The sequence below is a fragment of the Plasmopara halstedii genome (genome assembly GCF_900000015.1).
Source record: "Plasmopara halstedii genome assembly, contig: Scaffold_614, whole genome shotgun sequence".
Taxonomy (NCBI): domain Eukaryota; phylum Oomycota; class Peronosporomycetes; order Peronosporales; family Peronosporaceae; genus Plasmopara; species Plasmopara halstedii.
In genome coordinates this window covers 1579429-1586676 of record NW_020187532.1, presented here as the reverse complement: position 1 = coordinate 1586676, position 7248 = coordinate 1579429, and positions in this window count along the sequence as shown.

The window sequence follows — 7248 nt, the reverse complement described above, 5'->3', positions numbered from 1 at the left end:
ATGCTTCGAAACGTGAGCAATACTCAGTGGTTACGTGCCGCTCCACGTGCATCACTGGGGCCTCACCCTTGATGCCTCGGCCCTTGACGACCATGCCACTCTTGGCATGCAGCAATAGCTTTGATACTTGACCAGCACTCAGTGAGTTTCGTGCCACTCCACGTTCAGCCCGCGAGGCATACTCGAGACTCTTGTCCGAAACACCTTTGGTGTTCATTAACTCGGATACTCCGATATCCAGCTGTTCACCGTCTCGTTCCAGTGCCCGCGCCAATAGCGTTTCTGCCTTTTTTCAGAGGTTAATTCATGACTCACCCAAGCTCCGCCAGGAGACGTGCGCGTAGCGCAAAAGGTCTTCGACCTCCATTCAATCCATGACTCATGGTGTTTCAACCATGCCATACCAAGGATGAAGTCAAACCTTGCATCCAAATTTGAGAGTAAGTAGTGTTCGATGCTATCAAAGTAAAAAATTTGACCTTGAGGTCCACAGGAACCTTCGGCACCATGACACATGTCCCCGTGTCACTCAACCGCGCATTCAACGCCTCAGCATACAGCTGACTTCTTTTAACCGTGGAGTCAAGCATAATGGCACGACGTCCCGGAGTCGATCAGAATCTTTCATGGCCCCTCAAAGCCCTTCTCGGTCGCTTTTGCGACTAGCAAGCCCGGCTTGCATACACGTTCTGTGTTCAAGAGCACGAATCTCTTCGGGGCTAGGCCCTGGTGACCTGTACCTCCGTGAGGCTCAACGAAACTCAGTATTTCTCCAGTATGCCTCCTCGCGCCTTCTGGGTGTTGTCGTTTCCCCGTGACAAACCAGAAGTCTGAAGAGAAGCGGGACGTCGGTTTGATGAACTCTGATCGCGGCTTGTACAGGGGATAACCGATCCGGACGTGATGGGCGTCTCCACAAACAAAACACTGTCGGGCGTTTGAAGGCTTCTTGGCAGCTCAGATCTCAGCCTTCTCGTCCTCAAGATTTTTGAGATCCATCGGCTCAGGCCCGCTCGACGAGCTGCTATTGTATGTATTCCAAACAATTCGTGCCGAGTTAAGGTTAAATTCGGCATTCGATGTCACAATTACCGCTTTTTCAAAAGAAGTCGGATGTACATGGAAGACTTCCATTCTGGCTACGTCACTGCAAAGGCCCTCTAAAGACGGTCACTGTGATTGCCTCCGGAAGAGGATCGGCTGCCATCCATGCAAAGAGAGTTTTCAACTTGGACAAATTCCACAAATTTCTTCTTGCCCTGCCGGGCGGCAAGGAATCGCGATCACACGCGATTTACTTGGTTCGGCGGCGTGAACACTCGAAGAAGCTACAACTTAGCTCTAATAAGGAGGAAAACGCCGCTTTGACCGAAGAGCCGCTCGTCAGCCGGCACCACGCACTCTTTCTTGGTTTAAAAAATGGCGAACGCCATGACCATCTCGGCCTCTCTCACCCAGGGCAGGGTATTCTCTTCACCTTGCCCTAGAAGGTCGTAACACTCACCATGAGCACCCGGGTCGAGAGGAGTCTTCTGTCACCGAAGGTGGCGTCTTTAACGCAGTCGACACTGACATCCTTTGCTGTAGGTTCTTTAGCAAAGTATTTTTATAGCTTTAAATCGCTTCTAGGCGTGCGTTGATCGCTTCAGGTCCTTGCACAGCGAGAAGTTCCACGCTCTCAGGTCAAAGCAGAGAGATCAGCTTTTAAGCTCGTCCTGTATGCCCTGACGTAAATAGAAGAATTACTTCATCCTCACACAGGGTCAGTTGTGACGACTTAGGTGTAGAGTGACTACGAGTGCTACCAAGCTCAGCGAGACTGTCATATCTTTTTCACTTAAAGGAAGCTAAGCAAAGATCGGTGATCTTCGTTTTATACTTAGAACCAGTACGAGTGTGGTGGATCGAAATTCGCTACTCTCCGAGTTACCACAAACTTAACCCCAAAGCAAATAAGCTCCCGTTCAACAATGTAAACTGTATTTCTTGGTTTTATTTGCGGCAAAGCCGATATATCTAAATTTGTAGGTTATCCTCATTAGAAAGTAAAGCCTAACTAAAATTACTAACAGTCCAGTCACGTAATGACTTTCCTGTTAAGGTGTTGCCACACCATTGTGTGATATCACCGTCTTGTGTAACCCAAATCCTTGTACGGTCACATAATCTTGTGAAACTCACCCTTTCACACCAGGGGACGTGTTACCCCATTACAACATGATCTCAAACTTATCTAAGATCTTGGGTGGACTTCAAAAAGCTTAAATTTCAACTTTCGAGAAAAGCTTTCAGTAGAAGTAACTGGCTTTTGCTACCGACTTAAATAGATAGATACACGTTGATCTTGTCACTAGTACGAAATCCAGCATTCTGTATCACACGGAATGTTTGTGACTTCATAGAAGATGTCACATGTGTACCACATTGTAATCCTTTTCTTATGTATTCCTACAATCCATGCAGAAAGCTCAAAGATACACTTTCATGTAATGGCCATGTGAAGCCATTACATTATCCTTTCCTGAAAGTCAAAAATATCTTGATACTTTTGCAGACCTTCAGAAGTTCACTTACCGAACAACAGTAAAGCGATCGAGTGAACAAGCCGAATTTAAATAGCCTTCGTCGGAACGGTTCCCGAACTTGTTGACGTTACCTCCATACTCAACCAGGATGGAGATAAAAAAGCTCTACATTAATGCTTCGTTCGTTGGTGTCGTATCAACAATCGTGATAATCCGACCCAGCCCATCACAGCTAAGCTGGACTCTGGTGGACGTTTGCTTGCCTATAAGAACGAGAACGAGATGGAGCTTCTGCTGTGCCAAGTCGACTCAGACAGGTCTCCAAATCACGACCGAGCAAAAGTCAGTTTTGGTCGTCGTAGTGTTGTCTCTAGCAACCCCACTACCGATTTTCGTAGCTGACCACATCAGGACTATACTTGATGAGACTTCTACGTGTCCAAGTCCGATGGATACCCGCAACGAGATCCAAATGGTTCAGCTACTTCTTTTTACGATAAAGGGTTAATCGATCTTCGTGATTTACAATCGCTTGACCACCCAATGGTGCTCACTACACGAGGCTATTAGCGGAGGCGGCGCTGAACGTAAAAATGATTGAGCAACTTTTATAAGCTGAACAGCGCTCATCGTGAGTGAATGGAGGCATTGCAGCAGCATTGCAGACGCTTGAAGATCGCTGGGGTAGCCTTTCGATCATTGTTGCACAGAAGGATTCAAAATTTAGCGTTCTAACTTATAACTCCGCCCAATGCTCGGCTTTGAAGCTCAGTTCCGGAACTATGATTCTATCACTCCTGAAGGATAAGGAGTCTCGCGAGCTGGCTTATAAACCCCAATTACGCTCTATTGAAGACGCAGACAATGTTTACGAGCGATTCCGTGGGGAGTACCATTCTCGCCTTCAAAAGCTGGAATCAGAAAGAAAAAAGTTTTTTTTGTCATACAACGCTTGTTCGCCGAGAAGAACTCCAGAATAAAGAGTCGGTTGCTCTTCGCTGTCAAGTGGAGAAGCATCATGATCGGCTGGGTCATCTACCGAATGTACAGGACGTTCAAGATTACCCACAAAAATTGTAGAGTTTAGGCGCATGCGTGTAGGGGTGGCTAGTGTATGAGCATCACAATTGCATTTTAACACCTGTAACGGTCCAATATTTATTGACAATAGCTTTTTGCTTCCCAATCTGCACTCTGCACATATAGGTAGGTTTGTCGTACTAAGTAGTACAACACCATCGACATTTTCATGTTTTCCCGTCGGCTTTTATCTGCTTGTGCTTTTGCAAATCATGAGCCTTCGCAATTGCGTCTAGAACAAATTGCTCAGCGGATTGTCTGTGCACACTTTAACCATCGACGCTGTTCCTCACGACTTGTACTGTTTGAACTATTGGAAATCAAATTGACCTTGTCAAGAGCGGCAATCCCTGAAATGGACGGTCAAGTAGAACGTGTGGAACGAATCCTGGACGATGTACAGCTTGGTAACGCTAGGTCGTTCGAAGACTGGACAAAATTTTCCCCTCTCGCACAGCTTGCGTCAACATGTCATTCACCATTTATTTGAACTAGCTGTTCATTCTAGTAAATGCTTCCATAATGGGCGAGGTCTGTTCCTTTAGTAGAAGGACTATGGCTATGGGGCTACAGTCAGACTTTTATGATACCACATAGTTAATAGCAAATTTCGACTCAATGCGACCTCTAGACGACATGGCACGACAAAACTTCGACGTGAAACAAGTGTCACGGTCAGACACGATATCAACAGGAAGGCTATGTAGACGGAATACAAAGACCTTAGCTGTTTTCTTGGCGAAGATCTTATCCAAAATAGACGCAAGATATACCATATTGCTGATCCGGTTTACTAACATACTTGCGCACCCAATTATGCATGCGTGACAATAGTAACCTCCTGGAAGACTGAGAAATGTCCCCTTCACGTCCAAAATGGGTAGCCGAAGGGCTGTCATGGTACTTTATAAGAGACGATGAGCAAAGCTTCTTCAACAGGAACAACAACCCTTGATGAGTCTCCGTCTTCAACCGCTTAGTACAACATCCCGTTGAGTACTCCAAAACGATAAACGCGCGATTGTATGCGAGACGAAAGACCTTGTAGTGCTTTTTCGGAAGGGTCCTTGAAGTACCTCAGCAAGTTATGACATGTCTCATCAGACTTGCACCTTTCGAGACCTTCTTTGCGCACTGTAGTCGTAGTTTGCACTCCGATCGTCTTAGCACATTCACATTGTCGACATGATCCGTACATGTGTATGCTCCTGAACTTTGGATCGTAGCCCGTGCGTCTTTACAACGAATCGACTAGGACGTCCGCGGTGCCTGACGTTTAGTGTACAACAAAGTTGTACTCCGCAAAGAAGGTAAACCATCAAGCCATTTTATGTGATAAATGAGGGGTCATCACTGTCGCACGCAGAGAAGCATGATCGGTATAAATCGTTTATTGCTCTTCCCACCAAGTACACACAAAATTCAACCAAATCATACTTCATTGCTAGAATTCCGTCGTGATGAAATGAATAGGGTTTTTCGACACTGATAAGAAATAATTCTCGCTCGACCGTGTTGTGCAGCGCACAACTGATGGCACAATCACATGCACGGCAAACCTCATGGTAAGGCTTATTATGTTTGCAACCGCAAGGACGGGACTTTTTTATTCACCTCGGCAAATACCGCTTGGTGATCTGCTATCACCAACTCAATGTTCTTTTTCAAAAGGAGTGTTGGGGGTTATACCGACGCTGAATAATTGCGCGTGTCTTTGTGCAAAAAATTTGCCAAGTCCAGCCATTGCCTCAGCCGTTTCACATTGATTAGCACAGGCAAATCATTGATAGCATTGACTTTTTCCGGATATAAGCGAACACTATTCTTGCCCACAAAGCAAACGAGAACGAGGATATCAGGGCACTAATATGCACTTATTCAAATTAGCGTAGAGTTTTTCCTTTCGCAAAAGCTGGAAGGATCGACGAAGATGTTCATCCTGATTGTCCGATGATCAGGATAAACATCGAGATCGAATTTCTCGCCATTTTCTTACTAGATCGTCAAAGTAACGCGGTACCAACTTTCCCAATGTCTTTTCACTTCTCTTCTCTTCTTTTACCTTCTCGACGAAAAGAATTCGTGGGTAATCTGTTCAAGCTGCATGTGCATACTTCAAACCTTTTGGATCACATGGGAGCTAATTGTAGCTAATGGTGTATGACTTTCAAGCATTATTATCTGACAGAAACATCTCTCAGATCGATCGCACTGAAATTAGTACTGCCAACCATTCCTTCAAGATTCATATCTTTTTGTGCGATTAAATTTTGAAGTTGTTGAAAGCGTGAACAATTCGCTAGCCACCTGTGGCTTCTTCACATCAAAGCTTAGACTATACAGTGAAGGCTTGCCCTCAATCACATGACCAATGTCACGAAATTACCCGTCCGTAAACAAAAACTTACTGAGGTAGACTGGAGTAGGATAACACGCCTCACGTGTGTTGCCCGCTTTCAGCGAGCCGTCCAATTACGCGAAATAGGAAAAAAGGAGAAGTTACATGTTTTGTTATATCCAGTAGACTTAACCTCCCTAACGAGGACCTCCGCGCTTGTGTGGCCAGAATGGAAGTCTTCCGTGTGCATCCGTCTACGCATGTAAAAGCGGTGATTTGTGACATTGAATGCTGAATTAACGTTAACTCGGTTCGACTTGGGTGGAATGCACATAGTACCAGCTCGTTGAGCGGGCCTGAGCCGATGAATCTCAGCAATGCTGAGGACGAGGAGGCAGAGCTCTGAGCTGCCGAGAATCGTTCAAACACCCGACAGTGTTTTGTCTGTGGAGACGCCCATCACCTCCGGATCGGTTGTCCCCTGCGCAAGCCGCGATCAGAGTTCATCAAATCGACATCCCGCTTCTCATCAGTCCTCTGGTTTCTCGTGGGGAAGCAAGCAACACACAGTAGGTGCGGAGTGGCATTTTGGGGGGGGGAACTTAGTTCTGTTGGGCCACACGGAGGTACAGGTCACCAGGGCCAGCCGCGAAGCCTTTCTTGCTCTTGAACACAGAAAGTGTATGCAAGCCGGGCATGCTGATCGTAAAAGCGACCGTGAAGGGTTTTTAGAGAAGCCGTGGAGGATTCTGATCGACTACGGGGCGTCGGGCAATTATGCTTGGCTCCACGATTGAAGGAAGTCGGCTGTATGCTGAGGCGCAGTTGAGCGACACGGGAACATGTGTCATGGTGCCGAAGGTTCCTGTAGTCCTCAAAGTCAAGTATCTTGACTTTGATAGCGTCGAACGCTACTTAGTCTCAAATTTGGATGCAAGGTATGACCTCATCCTTGGTATGGCATGGTTAGAAAACCATGAGCCATGGATCGAACGGAGGTCGAAGACCTTGGGCACTACGCGCACGTCTACTGGTGGAGCTTCGGTGAGTCATGAACCCACCTCTACTAGAAGGCAAAACCGCAATTTTTGGCACGGGTACTGGAACGAGACGGTCAACATGCTGGATATCGTAGTATCCGAATTGGTTATCATCGAAGGTGTATCGGACAAGAGTCCCGAGTATGCCTCGCGGGCTGAACGTGGAGTGGCACGAAAACCACTGAGTGCTGTTCAAGTATCAAAGCAGTTGCTGACGCCAAGAGTGGCATGGTTGGCCAAGAGCCGAGGCATCGAGGGTGAGGTT